The following is a 20,203-nucleotide window of genomic DNA, read 5'->3' on the forward strand; positions in this document are numbered from 1 at the left end:
TTTTCATCCCTCTGTCAAAAAGACAAGAACAGACTGCAAGGTGTTGTCAACCTTAGCTCTAAAATTATAGGCAAAACACAAAGATCCCTAGTACAGTTTAATAGTGCACAAGTGCTGAAGAAAGCGCACAAGATAATCAATGACTCCACACATGTCCTTCATGTCTGTTTTGATTTAATGCCATCAGGAAAGCACTTTAGACAGCCTGCCTGCAAAACAAACAGAAGGAAGTTTGGTTTTGTTCCAGAGGCCATAAGACTGGTGAACAGCCACAGTACAAGAAATGGTCAGTTTATCTAGACTAAGTCTGTACCTTGACCTTTTGATTTGAACCCTTGAACAAGTCTAATATGCACTTGGATTGTATTGACTGAATTTAATTTGTATTGATCTGACACCTATATTCCTTTGTGGTGTTGGATACATTGTAATCAGGGATCTTGCTTTATCAGTGCCATTTATTGTATTTATTGTCTTGTTATTGTGCTTGCAGATAGGCAAGCACAATCTTAGAATCTCTCATACTTCTTTATCTTTATTATTGTGCTTGCAGATAGGCAAGCACAATCTTAGAATCTCTCATACTTATTATTGTGCTTGCAGATAGGCAAGCACAATCTTAGAATCTCTCATACTTAATATCCAAAAGTTTGGTTCGCCATTTCTCCTACAGTTTTCACACTACACAGACATGGGAGACATCAAAACGTGCGGCTCATTGAGGAATCGTGTGCATTTGGATTGCTAAGGGTTTCGTTCGCCGGTTTTCGCGATATTCGCGTTAACGTACGATTTTTTTCCCCATTCACTTGAATGGGGTTCCAAATCGTTGGCATTAAATTAGCTCTAGCTCAGACACCGTATGATCTGCTATTACCAAACTTTGTAGGTAGGTTTACAGAGTCACCTTTTACTCTGTGCGGGAAAATTTTAGTATTTGACCAGATGGTGGCGCTATAACAGCCGTCCTTACGTTTTGGTCCATAACTTTTGAACCGTAAGGGCTACATTCAAAATTCTTTTTTCCCTGGATTCCTTGGGTCATTCCGCATCTGCTGATATAGGCCCCGCCCATTTCCGTCTAACTAGATTTTCCGCCATTTTGAATTTTGTCGAAAAGCGTTTTTTCGCTATTTCTCCTTCAAATTTTGCCCGATCTTCACCAAACCACATCACACAGCGTGTGTGGACTGTCCCGCACAAAACTTATTTTGCGTATTTTTGAAATTCCGCACCGTTGCGATATAATCGACCTCCAAAGTTCTGTGGGTGGGGTTTATTTCACAAAGATCGTCCGATGCTAACCAAACTTGGTACAGGTGTGGACGGATGTACTCTGAGCCTATAGGACAAATATTGTGTCATTTCGCCTCTAGGGGGCGCTATAGCAGCATTCCTTACGTTTTGGTCCATAACTTTTGAACCGAAAGGGCTACATTCAAAATTATTTTTTCCCTGGATTCCTTGGGTTATTTCGCATCTGCTGATATAGGCCCCGCCCATTTCCGTCTAACTAGATTTTCCGCCATTTTGAATTTGGTCGAAAAGCGTTTTTCCGCTATTTCTCCTTCAAATTTTGCCCGATCTTCACCAAACCACATCACAGAGCGTGTGTGGACTGTCCCGCACAAAACTTATTTTGCGTTTTTTTGAAATTCGGCACCGTTGCGATATAATCGACTTCCAAAGTTCTGTGGGTGGGGCCTATTTCACAAAGATCGTCCGATGCTAACCAAACTTGGTACAGGTGTGGACGGATGTACTCTGAGCCTATAGGACAAATATTGTGTCATTTAGCCTCTAGGGGGCGTTATAGCAGCATTCAGTAGCTGTATCTCACAAACTGTAAGAGCGACTGTTCCCAAATTGGGTACATAGGTTCATAGAGTACTCTTCTAATCTGGCCTAAAAAATTATACCAATTGACCTCACGGTGGCGCTATAGCTGCCCTCTTTACGTTTTGGTTTGTAAGTTTGGAACCATAGCTTCTACGATCAAAATTCTTTCTGCCCTGGTTTCCTTGGCTCCTCCCGCTTGTACTCACAAAGGCCCGCCCATTTCCCGCACACAACTACTTAGTACACCCTAGCAACGATCTACGAATGCCCTATACCGATGAGCCGAAAACACCATAGCATCCAGTTAATACACCCTTGCAACGGCCTAAACACGTCCTAGCTACACATTGCCGATTGGGGCTGTATTGATACTGGATGGGAGGCCGGGGTCTAAGGCAGGGGCGGTGCAAGGGGGGCGGAGCGTCACGGGGGAGCAAGCACAATCAAATTTGCTTCAGCAAATTTAGCCCGTTCTAGTTTATCTTTATTCTTTATTCTGTTTTCTTCTGGTCAAAAGTTGTGTTCGCCATTTCTCCGACAGTTTTCACACTACACAGACATGAAAGACATCAAAATGTGCGGCTCATTGAGGAATCGTGTGCATTTGGATTGCTAAGGGTTTCGTTCGCCGGTTTTCGCGATATTCGCGTTAACGTACGATTTTTTTTCCCATTCACTTGAATGGGGTTTCGAAATTGTTGGCATTAAATTAGCTCTAGCTCAGACACCGTATGATCTGCTATTACCAAACTTTGTAGGTAGGTTTACAGAGTCACCTTTTACTCTGTGCGGGAAAATTTTAGTATTTGACCAGATGGTGGCGCTATAACAGCCGTCCTTACGTTTTGGTCCATAACTTTTGAACCGTAAGGGCTACATTCAAAATTCTTTTTTCCCTGGATTCCTTGGGTCATTCCGCATCTGCTGATATAGGCCCCGCCCATTTCCGTCTAACTAGATTTTCCGCCATTTTGAATTTTGTCGAAAAGCGTTTTTTCGCTATTTCTCCTTCAAATTTCGCCCGATCTTCACCAAACCACATCACAGAGCGTGTGTGGACTGTCCCGCACAAAACTTATTTTGCGTTTTTTTGAAATTCCGCACCGTTGCGATATAATCGACCTCCAAAGTTCTGTGGGTGGGGCCTATTTCACAAAGATCGTCCAATGCTAACCAAACTTGGTACAGGTGTGGACGGATGTACTCTGAGCCTATAGGAGAAATATTGTGTCATTTCGCCTCTAGGGGGCGCTATAGCAGCATTCCTTACGTTTTGGTCCATAACTTTTGAACCGTAAGGGCTACATTCAAAATTCTTGTTTCCCTGGATTCCTTGGGTCATTCCGCATCTGCTCATATAGGCCCCGCCCATTCCCGTCTAACTAGATTTTCCGCCATTTTGAATTTTGTCGAAAAGCGTTTTTTCGCTATTTCTCCTTCAAATTTTGCCCGATCTTCACCAAACCACATCACACAGCGTGTGTGGACTGTCCCGCACAAAACGTATTTTGCGTTTTTTTTTAATTCCACACCGTTGCGATTTAATCGACCTCCAAAGTTCTGTGGGTGGGGCCTATTTCACAAAGATCGTCCGATGCTAACCAAACTTGGTACAGGTGTGGACGGATGTACTCTGAGCCTATAGGACAAATATTGTGTCATTTCGCCTCTAGGGGGCGCTATAGCAGCATTCAGTACCTGTAACACCATAGCATCCAGTTAATACACCCTTGCAACGGCCTAAACACGTCCTAGCTACACATTGCCGATTGGGGCTGTATTGATACTGGATGGGAGGGCGGGGTCTAAGGCAGGGGCGGTGCAAGGGGGGCGGAGCGTCACGCGGGAGCAAGCACAATCAAATTTGCTTCAGCAAATTTAGCCCGTTCTAGTTATTATTCTGTTGTCTTCTGGTCAAAAGTTGTGTTCGCCATTTCTCCTACAGTTTTCACACTACACAGACATCAGAGACATCAAAATGTGCGGCTCATTGAGGAATCGTGTGCATTTGGATTGCTAAGGGTTTCGTTCGCCGGTTTTCGCGATATTCGCGTTGAAGTACGATTTTTTTTCCCATTCACTTGAATGGGGTTTCGAAATCGTTGGCATTAAATTAGCTCTAGCTCAGACACCGTATGATCTGCTATTACCAAACTTTGTAGGTAGGTTTACAGAGTCACCTTTTACTCTGTGCGGGAAAATTTTAGTATTTGACCAGATGGTGGCGCTATAACAGCCGTCCTTACGTTTTGGTCCATAACTTTTGAACCGTAAGGGCTACATTCAAAATTATTTTTTCCCTGGATTCCTTGGGTCATTCCGCATCTGCTGATATAGGCCCCGCCCATTTCCGTCTAACTAGATTTCCCGCCATTTTGAATTTTGTCGAAAAGCGTATTTTCGCTATTTCTCCTTCAAATTTTCCCCGATCTTCACCAAACCACATCACAGAGCGTGTGTGGACTGTCCCGCACAAAACTTATTTTGCGTTTTTTTTAAATTCTGCACCGTTGCGATATAATCGACCTCCAAAGTTCTGTGGGTGGGGCCTATTTCACAAAGATTGTCCGATGCTAACCAAACTTGGTACAGGTGTGGACGGATGTACTCTAAGCCTATAGGACAAATATTGTGTCATTTCGCCTCTAGGGGGCGCTATAACAGCCATCCTTACGTGTTGGTCCATAACTTTTGAACCGTAAGGGCTACATTCAAAATTCTTGTTTCCCTGGATTCCTTGGGTCATTCCGCATCTGCTGATATAGGCCCCGCCCATTTCCGTCTAACTAGATTTTCCGCCATTTTGAATTTTGTCGAAAAGCGTTTTTTCGCTATTTCTCCTTCAAATTTTGCCCGATCTTCATCAAACCACATCACAGAGCGTGGGTGGACTGTCCCGCACAAAACTTATTTTGCGTTTTTTTTAAATTCCGCACCATTGCGATATAATCGACCTCCAAAGTTCTGTGGGTGGGGCCTATTTCACAAAGATTGTCCGATGCTAACCAAACTTGGTACAGGTGTGGACGGATGTACTCTAAGCCTATAGGACAAATATTGGACAAATATTGTGTCATTCCGCCTCTAGGGGGCGATATAGCAGCATTCAGTACCTGTACCTTCTAAATTGGTTTATTTTGAAGGGCGGCAGGAAGTGCTGATTCATTGGAATTATGGCCAGCCTTCCTTCTTGTATTGACACTTGACACTTCTGAGCTGATTCACAAAAGAAAGTGTCATTTGGCCTGTAGGGGGCAGGGGTGGGTGGGGCCTACTTCACAAAAACCGCCATAACTCTGGACCACATTGTCCGATCCCAACCAAACTTGGTCCAGGTATGCACATATGTACTCTGAGCTGATAAAAATAAAATGGTGTCATTTCGCCTATAGGGGGCGCTATAGCAGCATTCAGTAGCTGTATCTCACAAACTGTAAGAGCGACTGTTCCCAAATTGGGTACATAGGTTCATAGAGTACTCTTCTAATCTGGCCTAAAAAATTATACCAATTGACCTCACGGTGGCGCTATAGCTGCCCTCTTTACGTTTTGGTTTGTAAGTTTGGAACCATAGCTTCTACGATCAAAATTCTTTCTGCCCTGGTTTCCTTGGCTCCTCCCGCTTGTACTCACAAAGGCCCGCCCACAACTACTTAGTACACCCTAGCAACGATCTACGAATGCCCTATACTGATGAGCCGAAAACACCATAGCATCCAGTTAATACACCCTTGCAACGGCCTAAACACGTCCTAGCTACACATTGCCGATTGGGGCTGTATTGATACTGGATGGGAGGCCGGGGTCTAAGGCAGGGGCGGTGCAAGGGGGGCGGAGCGTCACGGTTCTTTATTCTGTTTTCTTCTGGTCAAAAGTTTGGTTCGCCATTTCTCCTACAGTTTTCACACTACACAGACATGGGAGACATCAAAACGTGCGGCTCATTGAGGAATCGTGTGCATTTGGATTGCTAAGGGTTTCGTTCGCCGGTTTTCGCGATATTGGCGTTAACGTACGATTTTTTTTCCCATTCACTTGAATGGGGTTTCGAAATCGTTGGCATTAAATTAGCTCTAGCTCAGACACCGTATGACCTGCTATTACCAAACTTTGTAGGTAGGTTTACAGAGTCACCTTTTACTCTGTGCTGGAAAATTTTAGTATTTGACCAGATGGTGGCGCTATAACAGCCGTCCTTACGTTTTGGTCCATAACTTTTGAACCGTAAGGGCTACATTCAAAATTATTTTTTCCCTGGATTCCTTGGGCCATTCCGCATCTGCTGATATAGGCCCCGCCCATTTCCGTCTAACTAGATTTTCCGCCATTTTGAATTTTGTCGAAAAGCGTTTTTTCGCTATTTCTCCTTCAAATTTTGCCCGATCTTCACCAAACCACATCACAGAGCGTGTGTGGACTGTCCCGCACAAAACTTATTTTGCTTTTTTTTTAAATTCCGCACCGTTGCGATATAATCGACCTCCAAAGTTCTGGGGGTGGGGCCTATTTCACAAAGATCGTCCGATGCTAACCAAACTTGGTACAGGTGTGGACGGATGTACTCTGAGCCTATAGGACAAATATTGTGTCATTTCGCCTCTAGGGGGTGCTATAGCAGCATTCAGTACCTGTAAGACCATAGCATCCAGTTAATACACCCTTGCAACGGCCTAAACACGTCCTAGCTACACATTGCCGATTGGGGCTGTATTGATACTGGATGGGAGGGCGGGGTCTAAGGCAGGGGCGGTGCAAGGGGGGCGGAGCGTCACGCGGGAGCAAGCACAATCAAATTTGCTTCAGCAAATTTAGCCCGTTCTAGTTTTTTGTATTGTTTTTGGATGTGTACAAAGTACAGCTTGTTTGCAGTATTCATGCCTTAAATTGCCCCTTGCGGGACTAATAAAGTTTTTTGAATTGAATTGAATTGAATTGAAATTTAGCATTTTTCTATGTTTACCATAACAGATATGGTTATGGTATTGAAAAACAGTACATCTGAACTTTTCCCAGGAAATCTGTATTTCCTAACAGAGCGGTGAATATGAAGACCCAACCTTCTATTGTTTTTTTTTACATCTGTTTATTGATTTTTAAAAGTAACAATGACATCACAGAAATACAGTACAGAACAAACACAGAAGCAACAGACCCCCCCAAGAAAGAAAAGAAAAAGGGGAAAAAAGTGTTGTGATACAAACGAGGAAGGTTACATACAAATGATCAGATATCATAAGTGACATGGCAACGACAAATGACACAGTTAGCTTGACAAAACCTCAATCATTACACTTTCCAAGCAGGCTGACAGGTTGCCAGGTTTTCTGATAGACCCCTTCTCGCTTTGACATAGTGAATGTGGGATTTTCTCTAGGGAATTAGGGATTAGGGATTCCTAATTCCTAATTCCTCAAGCCACATATCGAATGTTGGACACTTAGGTCAATAGGTTAGGGTTAGGTTAAGATCAGGGTTAGATCAATAGGTTAGGGTGAAGTGAAGATTAGGGTTAGGTCAATAGGTGAGGTTAGGGTTAGGTCAATAGGTTAGGGTTAGGTCAATAGATTAGGGTTAAATTAAGATTATGGTTAGGTCAATAGGTTAGGGTTAGGTTAAGATTAGGGTTAGGTCAATAGGTTAGGGTTAGGTTAAGGTTAGGGTTAGGTTAGGGTGAGGTCAATAGGTTAGGGTTAGGTCAATAGGTTAGGGTTAATGGGTAGGGTTAAGGGGTAGGGTTACGCTTAGTTCACACAGACAACCTACGCCTTGCCTTGCCTCAACCCACGCCTACGCCGAGCTGGGCGTGAACCTGTTACACGCTTTTGCGATCACACCGCACGCCTTTTGCACGCCGAACCTGGAGTCGAGTCACAAGCGCCTCTCCTCTCTCCCGACTGTATTTTTTCATGTGTTGTCCAGAATTGTCATGGGTAGCCTCTAGGTAAAATAAATCGGATATATTTAATGTTCTATTGATGCTGGATATGTATAACCAGGTCTGACTATAGTCGGACATTTTAGAGAGGTGATCTTGCAAGAATATGTGCTGGCACAACAACATTGTCCATCTTGCTTCTTCGGTCGCTATTCTCTCTCATGAAGATTTGTTTGCCGACGGGGAGAAAGCCCCACGTGATAGCCACCCGTCAATCTCTCTCTCTCTCTGCTCGAAACTGTTGTAGTAACTCCATTTTATTTTGAAATTCAGTTGACTTTGTCATTTCCGACGGATATTGTGCGTTTTTCTTTCATGGCTTGACAGAAGAAGTCTGCCTGCACGCGCCTTGTCGGCTTCAAAATAGAACTCACGCCTATTCGATTAAATCGGCGAGGCACAGGCAAGGCGTGGGTACACGCAGGGTTCACGCTCAGGCGGCCGGTGTACACAGCCTCGTTGACTAAAACGGACGCCTATTAAAAAGCGTGGGTAAATGCAAGGCATAGGCAAGGCTTGGGTCGTCGGTGTGAACCCAGCCTTAAGGTTAGGCAAGTAGTGGCTATGGTTATGGTTATGGTAAGATTACAGGGCAGGGAATGCATATAAATCTATGTAAATACCCCCAAAGTGACCTAAGTAAGACTGTGTGTGTGTGTGTGTGTGTGTGTGTGTGTGTGTGTGTACTGCGTGTGTGTGTGTGTGTGTGTCTGTGTGTGTGTGTGTGTGTGTGTGTGCGTGTGTGTGTGTGTGTGTGTGTACTGCGTGTGTGTGTACTGCGTGTGTGTGTGTACTGCGTGTGTGTGTGTGTGTGTGTGTGTGTGCGCGTGGGTGGTTTGTTTCAGACTGACTAAAGTCCAGAAGATGGAGGCATGGCAGAGCAGAGCAGAGTCTCCAACACCCAGCTGTGGGAGTGACCGCTCTAAGGACATACATCCAACCTTCAGTAATGAACCTGGACCTTCAGACACAAAGTAAGATGACTGTTAAAGTGTAAAGCTAATCAGGGCAGGGGCCTGTACTACGTAGCTAAATTAATGCCTTATCCGAGTAAGTTTGAGTTTGAACCTGGTTTAGCCGTACTACAAAGCAAGTTAACGTCTAACCTAGTTCAATCACCATGGCAACTCACGCTGCAAAGCTAGCTTCAGAGGATAAGATCAAAATCCATGACAGACCCATATAATCAGCTCTCTGGAGTCACTCACCAATCATATAAGATCGCCATATGAAAAATAGATTGCAGTCAACTGAGAATAGAACAAGAAAAACATTTGTGGCTCTGTAGGCTACATAATTAAATTAAGCCTACTTAGCACTTTATGTCTTAACAGCTCAAAGATGCGTGGAGAAATATTATCACTATTAATCACTGCAGCGCATATCATAAACGGAGCCTCAAATGGAGTGAGGGTGATATTCTCCTACATGCCAGAAAAGCCTATACATATAATATAGATATGGGATAAATATGGGATAGCCCCAATACTAAATATGCAGGCTACTCTTGCATGGTTCAGCTGGAACTGTGTTCTGTAGGCTGTATGCCAATATATGAGCAAAAATAGGCTAGTTTTTATCAATGAAAACTATGTCCGCATCGTCTCAATTCAGTTCAGCAGTTTTCTCTTTTATATTAGGCTATCATTATCATTATTTTATATATGAATTATTCGATCAGTGCAACCACACACATAATGAGTGATAGAGATCATTATTCATTGAGCATGCATTTCTAAATCTACGGTCTAAATAGGCTTACAGATTGTGGAAATTTATAGACTGAGATTACACATTTACATTTACACTTGCAAAAAGCACAAAGGCCAGTCAACTCTGAACACATGAATCTTTTTGAAAGTGTCAACAGACAGAGTGTTCTGCAGTTTAAGAAATAGGTAATGAAATGGTTAAAATCTTCAAGTATCCTTAAAGCCTTGTCCTTAAAGTTCTTGTCTCCAGATAAATTGTTATATGACTAAATACATTATTTCAAAGTCTGAGACTGTGGGCCTCTCCGTAGACAAAGCGTGGACTTGGTTGGGTCTTTTTATCCACATTTGTAGATATTTGCCAGGAAATGCAGAGATTAACTTCTACATTCCCTTGGTTTTTATCCACATTTGTTAAATGTGTTTCAAAGACTATTCCAGCTCTCCTTGGACCTAGCTGTGGTTCCTGATCTCTGGAAGAACTCTAACATTATTCCAATTCCAAAGATCAGCAGACCTAAAATTCTTAATGACCTGCTAGTAGGGTCATCTGTGGCACTTCCGTGACCGTGGAGAGCGAAGGTCCGTTTCTCAATGGATTTGTCATCTAGGAGGGTTAATAAACAAATTTAGCCGGGGTGTATTTTTAAAAAAGGCGGGGAAAATATTTGAGAGACCAAAATCCAAAATGGCTGCTGTGGAAATGAACTTTTTAATGGTTTGACCTACAATGATGCACAATACATGGTTTCAGAGCTTATTCTGGTCAAGGAATACATATTTGGTGTTTATATAATGATTTTACCTACTTTTGACCTTCAAATCCAAGATGGCTGCCAATTTTGAGGCAGTTTTTTCAAAATCGTCATAGAGCCTTCATATTAGGCTTGAATGACAGGTCTTCTCATGATGAGTTGAATAATATACAGTATAAGTACACAGAAGTAATCTCTGAGGTCAATGTTTGTGTGTAAACAACAGTTGCTGATTTGCGGTTTCCCATTAAATAGGGTAGGCTACTGAGAATATGGTGTCCAGTTCATCCCATCACATTTTCATAATGAACCAAAAACAATTTTGCACTATAGCCTAACATAAAATAGTATTCTGTATGCAAAGCTAGCAAGGTTAGTTGCTTGAGCTGAATTTAAAGGTCAACTCAAAACAAACAATGAAATTAACTTTGAAATTAAAACTGAATCCTAGGCTACTGAATTTCATCAGCACACAGTAAAGGAAACTTGTCTTTGAACTCAGCTGACTGTCTAGTCCTAATCCCTGTTGTGCAATGTCCCTTTTCAGTGAAGTTTTTGTTTTTGTTAAGAGTATGGACTTTTAATCTTGACCTTGTTGGTAGGCAACGGCCCTTTTTCAGTCAAGCATTTTCAGATTAGCTCAGTCAGTCTGTGAAGCAGTCAGTGTCAGCACTTGCGTGAGCTCGCTTTTTCTCTAACTAATGTTAACATTACACACTTTAAGACACTTTGTTTGAGGATATCAACGTTATTCACTAGTCTAAAGATAGTTCTACCATCAAGAACATATAAAACAAAAGCAAAAACAATTTTTATTTGCAGAAGTCATCATTGATATTTGGTGTTAGCTAACGTTAGGTAACGTTATTATTTTTAGCTAAAGTTAATGTTATCTGTCTCCACACTTCTGTCAACTGACATATGCATTTGCTTTTGAAAATAAACAGCCTGGCTTGCTTAAGCATAACTGAAGATTAAATAGAAATATAACATGACGAATGCATGTACCGATTGGTTGGCCCATCTTCCAAGGAGGTGGTGGTGTAAACATCATCAAATTTATCAAGTCCTGACCAAGGTTATAATAGTTTTGGATTTTTTCATTAGTTTTTATTTGTATTAGTTTTGACTTTGTGTTTTCAATTTCAGTTTAGTTTTCATTAGTTTTTAAGATGGGTTTGATCGTTTAGTTGAGTTTTTAGTTTTTGAAAATGCTTAGTTTTAGTTTAGTTTTTATTAGTTTCAGTGTTAGTTTTAGTCTTTTTTTGCCCCTTTCCTATTTTTTTTTGTAATATGGGGTGTGTCAGGGGTGAGATTCAAAAGGGTCATAAAATATGATAGATCTAGGAAAATAGATTTCATCTCCACTCAAAATATAGGCTTATTATGTATGAAATACTGTAAACTGACAAAGACTAAAACTAAGGACATTTTCTCTTCAATTTTATTTTATTTTAGTTAGTTTTGTAAACACACAATACCGTTTCAGTTAGTTATCGTTTTTTTGTAAAGCTTAGTTTTTATTTTTATTTCAGTTTATTTCATGTTTTTTCAATTCTAGTTTTCGTTTTTTCGTTAGTTTTCGTTAACTATAATAACCTTGGTCCTGACCAGTCTTGGGCTTTTAATTGTAAGCTGTCCCATTTGCCTTGATTTATTGTATCGGTGGGCTTGCAAGGCTTGTCACATTTTAGGACACATTCATAGGACATTGTGTGCTTTGTCTTTCATTGGGAGGGAAAGCAACTCGCTATTATATTACTGTTATATTATATTGCTGTTATACGCTGTTTATTTTCAAAAGCAAATGCATATGTCAGTTGACAGAAGTGTGGAGACAGATAACATTAACTTTAGCTAAAAATAATAACGTTACCTAACGTTAGCTAACACCAAATATCAATGATGACTTCTGCAAATAAAAATTGTTTTTGCTTTTGTTTTATATGTTCTTGATGGTAGAACTATCTTTAGACTAGTGAATAACGTTGATATCCTCAAACAAAGTTTTATTTTTATTTAATTTTTTTATATATTCCCCCCCGATTTTTTTATCCCATTTTTATCCCCCATTAGTGCTAACGTAATTTCTTTATCCTGGTTGCTACTCCACCCTCTGCCGATCTGGGGAGAGCCAAAACTGGCTCCATGCTTCCTCCGAGACATGGGCAGTTAGCCAGCTGCTTCTTTTCACCTGACAGGGGAAGCTTCACCGGTAGGACATAGCACGTGGGAGGTTCACACTATTCCAACCAGTTCCCCTCCCTCTGAACAGGCGCCCTTAACGACCAGAGGAGGAACCACATTAGCAACCAGGATATTGCATGTTTTTGGTGAAGGGGGTTCCTATATGAAGGAAACCCCCGGGAGGCACGGGGAGAACATGCAAACTCCACACAGAAAGGCCCTTTTGACGACCCCGCCCGGGCGGTGGGCACTCGAGGACATGCGGACGGGCACGCATTCCTTCAGCGTTCACATCGTCCCAGGTGGGAATCGAACCCACGACCTTCGAGCTGTGAGGCGATAGTGCTTACCACTACACCACCGTACCTCCTTTTATATCCTCAAACAAAGTGTCTTAAAGTGTGTAATGTTAACATTAGTTAGAGAAAAAGCGAGCTCGCGCAAGTGCTGACACTGACTGCTTCACAGACTGACTGAGCTAATCTGAAAATGCTTGACTGAAAAAGGGCCGTTGCCTACCAACAAGGTCAAGATTAAAAGTCCATACTCTTAACAAAAACTAAAACTTCACTGAAAAGGGACATTGCACAACAGGGATTAGGACTAGACAGTCAGCTGAGTTCAAAGACAAGTTTCCTTTACTGTGTGCTGATGAAATTTAGTAGCCTAGGATTCCGTTTTAATTTCAAAGTTAATTTCATTGTTTGTTTTGAGTTGACCTTTAAATTCAGCTCAAGCAACTAACCTTGCTAGCTTTGCATACAGAATATTATTTTATGTTAGGCTATAGTGCAAAATTGTTTTTGGTTCATTATGAAAATGTGATGGGATGAACTGGACACCAATTCTCAGTAGCCTACCCTATTTAATGGGAAACCGCAAATCAGCAACTGTTGTTTACACACAAACATTGACTTTAATGACCTCAGAGATTACTTCTGTGTACTTATACTGTATATTATTCAACTCATCATGAGAAGCCCTGTCATTCAAGCCTAATATGAAGGCTCTATGACGATTTTGAAAAAACTGCCTTTTAGAGCTCAAAATTGGCAGCCATCTTGGATTTGAAGGTCAAAAATAAGTCAAATCATTATATAAACACCAAATATGTATTCCTTGACCAGAATAAGCTCTGAAACCATGTATTGTGCATCATTGTAGGTCAAACCATTAAAAAGTTCATTTCCACGGCAGACATTTTGAATTTTGGTCTCTCAAATATTTTCCCCGCCTTTTTTAAAAATACACCCCGGCTAAATTTGTTTATTAACCCTCCTAGATGACAAATCCATTGAGAAACGGACCTTCGCTCTCCACGGTCACGGAAGTGCCACAGATGACCCTACTATGCGGCCTATAGCCTTAACATCATTGGTAATGAAAAGTTTGGAGAAGATTGTCAAAAGTGAAATTGTTAATGTAACCAGATCAGCTCTTGACCCCATGCAATTTGCATATAAGCCTGAGAGAGGTATTGATGATGCCAAGTTATTTATTTTGAATTCTGTACACGAACACCTGGAACAAAAAAACACAATATGCAAGATTACTTTTTGTTGATTTTTCCTCAGCCTTTAATACAATGCAACCTCACATATTAGTAGAAAAACTTATAAATTATTTTCACTTGGATCATCAACTCATCAGATGGATTATTAGTTTTCTTACTAGTAGAACTCAGACAGTAAGTATAAATGGAAAAAGCTCCAAATCGATTTTAATTTCCACTGGGTCACCGCAGGGCTGTGTTCTTTCTTCCTTTCTTTTTATTTTATATACAAACGACTGTCTTAGCAAATATAAAAATCACCATATTATAAAATTTACTGACGACAGTGTTATCTTATCTCTTCTCAGTCAGTCAGACCAATCACATGGACCCATAATACAAGACTTTGTAGACTGGTGTGATCGCTCTCTTTTGGATCTAAATGTGTCCAAAACCAAATAAATGGTAATCTCACCAAAACACATAGACATCGCTCCAACAACCATCCACGGAGCTGATGTGGAAATTGTCCAGAACTTTAAATATCTGGGAACTGTGTTTGATGACAAACTGAGATTCAGTGACAATACAGATATTGTTGTAAAAAAAGCTCATCAGCGTCTGTACTGTCTTCGTAAACTAAACTCCTTTGGAGTCGACCAGAGAATTCTGGCCACGTTTTATTCTTCCTTTATTGAAAGTATTTTAACATTTTCATTTATCTGCTGGTTTTCATCCCTCTGTCAAAAAGACAAGAACAGACTGCAAGGTGTTGTCAACCTTAGCTCTAAAATTATAGGCAAAACACAAAGATCCCTAGTACAGTTTAATAGTGCACAAGTGCTGAAGAAAGCGCACAAGATAATCAATGACTCCACACATGTCCTTCATGTCTGTTTTGATTTAATGCCATCAGGAAAGCGCTTTAGACAGCCTGCCTGCAAAACAAACAGAAGGAAGTTTGGTTTTGTTCCAGAGGCCATTCGACTGGTGAACAGCCACAGTACAAGAAATGGTCAGTTTATCTAGACTAAGGGCTCTATTCTCCCACAGGCCATCGGCGCTATTACGGGCCTTAACCGCAAAAAAACGTGCCTTGCGCCTGTTTCGGCAAGATAGCAATAGGCTTTAGGCTGCCAAATGCGCTTTAGGCCGAATGGGCGTGGCGCAGTCCCAAAGTGGGCGTGTCGGCGCTAAATACCAGCCTAGTCATATCTTGGGAGCTGGCCTACATTTAGCGCTTTGCGCTTTTGAAAAGCAGGCCTATTCTTTGCCTTCACTGCTTCTTCTCTGTCACCCTTCTCTCTCTCTCTCTCTGAGTTCCCAGCATGCATTGTGTTTCTTCATTTCGCTACTAAATAGCCACCAAATGAGCCAAAATAGATATAAAAGGTAGTTCTAAATTAATGTGTAATGGTAACACAGCCTGCCATTGTCAACATTTCAATATTGGACCAAATAAAACCTCGAAATGAAAACACCACCCTATGTGAAACATATATGTCCTCCTGGGCATATATATACCCCTTGTCGAGTTAACGTGATTTAGAGAAGTAACAGCGGAACGCGCTTCGGAACGCGCTTCTAATGGCATCTGCTATACTGTGATGTCCGTCCAATAACTTGGCCCTATTTCACATTTAGTTTTACAATAAAAACACATTTATGCAATGACTTGACATAATGTAGGGTATATTTATGTGCATCATCCTTCCTGCAGCAGGCGAGAGAAAATGATATCTTTCTGGACAAACTTTCACCAATCTAATAGGCTATATTTTTCTAGCTGATGCATAGAACATTATTTTCACTTTGATCTTGCTATAGTGTAGCGTATTTACATGCTTGCAGTATTGAAACTGCAGTTAGATTGGTTTGAGAAGCATAATAATATGGAATAATAGCCTATAATGCAGACAGACAGGCTGGATGAAGGGAGGGGGGGGGGGGGGGGGGGGCAGAGCGTTTGGCTTTCGTCTGGTTTTGCGGGATCACTGGAATTGGAGCTAAAAAGGCAAGCGTGCGATTCGTTTATTGCACTTATCCAATGAGCATGACGGTGCATAATTTTACGCCTAAAAGGCGTGGTTGTAATGCTTTGGGCTGCATCTAGCGCCAGCACGACGATATCAAGTGCGCCTGTCCACGCCCACTGCTTTGATCTGCGCCTGCCGCTCGGCTTAGAAACTGCGCCGATGCAACGATAGGGGCCTAAGTCTGTACCTTGACCTTTTGATTTGAACCCTTGAACAAGTCTAATATGCACTTGGATTGTATTGACTGAATTTAATTTGTATTGATCTGACACCTATATTCCTTTGTGGTGTTGGATACATTGTAATCAGGGATCTTGCTTTATCAGTGCCATTTATTGTATTTATTGTCTTGTTTTTTGTATTGTTTTTGGATGTGTACAAAGTACAGCTTGTTTGCAGTATTCATGCCTTAAATTGCCCCTTGCAGGACTAATAAAGTTTTTTGAATTGAATTGAATTGAATTGAAATTTAGCATTTTTCTATGTTTACCATAACAGATATGGTTATGGTATTGAAAAACTGTACATCTGAACTTTTCCCAGGAAATCTGTATTTCCTAACAGAGCGGTGAATATGAAGACCCAACCTTCTATTGTTTTTTTTTTACATCTGTTTATTGATTTTTAAAAGTAACAATGACATCACAGAAATACAGTACAGAACAAACACAGAAGCAACAGACCCCCCCAAGAAAGAAAAGAAAAAGGGGAAAAAAGTGTAGTGATACAAACGAGGAAGGTTACATACAAATTATCAGATATCATAAGTGACATGGCAATGACAAATGACACAGTTAGCTTGACAAAACCTCAATCATTACACTTTCCAAGCAGGCTGACAGGTTGCCAGGTTTTCTAATAGACCCCTTCTCGCTTTGACATAGTGAATGTGGGATTTTCTCTAGGGAATTAGGGATTAGGGATTCCTAATTCCTAATTCCTCAAGCCACATATCGAATGTTGGAGACTTAGGTCAATAGGTTAGGGTTAGGTTAAGATCAGGGTTAGATCAATAGGTTAGGGTTAAGTGAAGATTAGGGTTAGGTCAATAGGTGAGGTTAGGGTTAGGTCAATAGGTTAGGGTTAGGTCAATAGATTATGGTTAGGTCAATAGGTTAGGGTTAGGTTAAGATTAGGGTTAGGTCAATAGGTTAGGGTTAGGTTAAGGTTAGGGTTAGGTTAGGGTGAGGGGAATAGGTTAGGGTTAGGTCAATAGGTTAGGGTTAATGGGTAGGGTTAAGGGGTAGGGTTACGCTTAGTTCACACAGACAACCTACGCCTTGCCTTGCCTCAACCCACGCCTACGCCGAGCTGGGCGTGAACCTGTTACACGCTTTTGCGATCACACCGCACGCCTTTTGCACGCCGAACCTGGAGTCGAGTCACAAGCGCCTCTCCTCTCTCCCGACTGTATTTTTTCATGTGTTGTCCAGAATTGTCATGGGTAGCCTCTAGGTAAAATAAATCGGATATATTTAATGTTCTATTGATGCTGGATATGTATAACCAGGTCTGACTATAGTCGGACATTTTAGAGAGGTGATCTTGCAAGAATATGTGCTGGCACAACAACATTGTCCATCTTGCTTCTTCGGTCGCTATTCTCTCTCATGAAGATTTGTTTGCCGACGGGGAGAAAGCCCCACGTGATAGCCACCCGTCAATCTCTCTCTCTCTCTGCTCGAAACTGTTGTAGTAACTCCATTTTATTTTGAAATTCAGTTGACTTTGTCATTTCCGACGGATATTGTGCGTTTTTCTTTCATGGCTTGACAGAAGAAGTCTGCCTGCACGCGCCTTGTCGGCTTCAAAATAGAACTCACGCCTATTCGATTAAATCGGCGAGGCACAGGCAAGGCGTGGGTACACGCAGGGTTCACGCTCAGGCGGCCGGTGTACACAGCCTCGTTGACTAAAACGGACGCCTATTAAAAAGCGTGGGTAAATGCAAGGCATAGGCAAGGCTTGGGTCGTCGGTGTGAACCCAGCCTTAAGGTTAGGCAAGTAGTGGCTATGGTTATGGTTATGGTAAGATTACAGGGCAGGGAATGCATATAAATCTATGTAAATACCCCCAAAGTGACCTAAGTAAGACTGTGTGTGTGTGTGTGTGTGTGTGTGTGTGTGTCTGTGTACTGCGTGTGTGTGTGTGTGTGTGTGTGCGTGCGTGTGTGTGTGTGTGTGTGTGTGTACTGCATGTGTGTGTACTGCGTGTGTGTGTGTACTGCGCGTGTGTGTGTGTGTGTGTGTGTGTGTGTGCGCGTGTGCGTGGGTGGTTTGTTTCAGACTGACTAAAGTCCAGAAGATGGAGGCATGGCAGAGCAGAGCAGAGTCTCCAACACCCAGCTGTGGGAGTGACCGCTCTAAGGACATACATCCAACCTTCAGTAATGAACCTGGACCTTCAGACACAAAGTAAGATGACTGTTAAAGTGTAAAGCTAATCAGGGCAGGGGCCTGTACAACGTAGCTAGATTAATGCCTTATCCGAGTAAGTTTGAGTTTGAACCTGGTTTAGCCGTACTACAAAGCAAGTTAACGTCTAACCTAGTTCAATCACCATGGCAACTCACGCTGCAAAGCTAGCTTCAGAGGATAAGATCAAAATCCATGACAGACCCATATAATCAGCTCTCTGGAGTCACTCACCAATCATATAAGATCGCCATATGAAAAATAGATTGCAGTCAACTGAGAATAGAACAAGAAAAACATTTGTGGCTCTGTAGGCTACATAATTAAATTAAGCCTACTTAGCACTTTATGTCTTAACAGCTCAACGATGCGTGGAGAAATATTATCACTATTAATCACCGCAGCGCATATCATAAACAGAGCCTCAAATGGAGTGAGGGTGATATTCTCCTACATGCCAGAAAAGCCTATACATATAATATAGATATGGGATAAATATGGGATAGCCCCAATACTAAATATGCAGGCTACTCTTGCATGGTTCAGCTGGAACTGTGTTCTGTAGGCTGTATGCCAATATATGAGCAAAAATAGGCTAGTTTTTATCAATGAAAACTATGTCCGCATCGTCTCAATTCAGTTCAGCAGTTTTCTCTTTTATATTATCATTATTTTATATATGAATTATTCGATCAGTGCAACCACACACATAATGAGTGATAGAGATCATTATTCATTGAGCATGCGTTTCTAAATCTACGGTCTAAATAGGCTTACAGATTGTGGAAATTTATAGACTGAGATTACACATTTACATTTACACTCGCAAAAAGCACAAAGGCCAGTCAACTCTGAACACATGAATCTTTTTGAAAGTGTCAACAGACAGAGTGTTCTGCAGTTTAAGAAATAGGTAATGAAATGGTTAAAATCTTCAAGTATCCTTAAAGCCTTGTCCTTAAAGTTCTTGTCTCCAGATAAATTATTATATGACTAAATACATTATTTCAAAGTCTGAGACTGTGGGCCTCTCCGTAGACAAAGCGTGGACTTGGTTGGGTCTTTTTATCCACATTTGTAGATATTTGCCAGGAAATGCAGAGATTAACTTCTACATTCCCTTGGTTTTTATCCACATTTGTTAAATGTACAAATTTAGCATTTTTCTATGTTTACCATAACAGATATGGTTATGGTATTGAAAAACAGTACATCTGAACTTTTCCCAGGAAATCTGTATTTCCCAACAGAGCGGTGAATATGAAGACCCAACCTTCTATTGTTATGCCTCCGCCGGCGATAGCCAGGCCGGAGGCATTATGGATCCGGGTTGTCCGTCCGTACGTCCGTACGTCCGTCCGTACGATGTTTGTTAACGCGATATCTGAGGAACGCCTGGACGGAATTTCATCAAATTTGCCTCAAACATCGACTTAGACTCAAGGATGATCTGATTAGATTTTGATGGTCAAAGGTCAAAGGTCAAGGTCACTGTGACCTCTCGAACGCCATTTTCAAGCTTGTTAACGCGATATCTCAGGAATGCCTTGACGGAATTTAATCAAACTTGTCTCAAACATCGACTTGGACTCAAGGATGAACTGATTAGATTTTGGTGGTCAAAGGTCAAAGGTCAAGGTCACTGTGACCTCTCGAACGCCATTTTCCAGCTTGTTAACGCGATATCTCATGAATGCCTTGACGGAATTTAATCAAACTTGTCTCAAACATCGACTTGGACTCAAGGATGAACTGATTAGATTTTGGTGGTCAAAGGTCAAAGGGTAAGGTCACTGTGACCTCTCAAACGCCATTTTCAAGCTTGTTAACGC

The 20,203-nt window shown here is 41.5% G+C and overlaps 1 protein-coding gene across 1 annotated transcript in view; it reads left to right on the plus strand.

Moving 5' to 3' along the window:
- Positions 1-18,338: 18,338 nt before the first annotated feature.
- Positions 18,339-20,203, plus strand: part of LOC310785717 (NLR family CARD domain-containing protein 3-like) — a gene marked incomplete at its 3' end in the record, with an annotated part of 158,106 nt that continues 156,241 nt past the window's right edge. Inside the window, exon 1 of the mRNA XM_083646853.1 lies at positions 18,339-18,371. The remainder of the gene's footprint in view (positions 18,372-20,203) is intronic.

Source organism: Poromitra crassiceps (assembly GCF_964638095.1).
Source record: "Poromitra crassiceps genome assembly, chromosome: 11".
NCBI lineage: Eukaryota > Metazoa > Chordata > Actinopteri > Beryciformes > Melamphaidae > Poromitra > Poromitra crassiceps.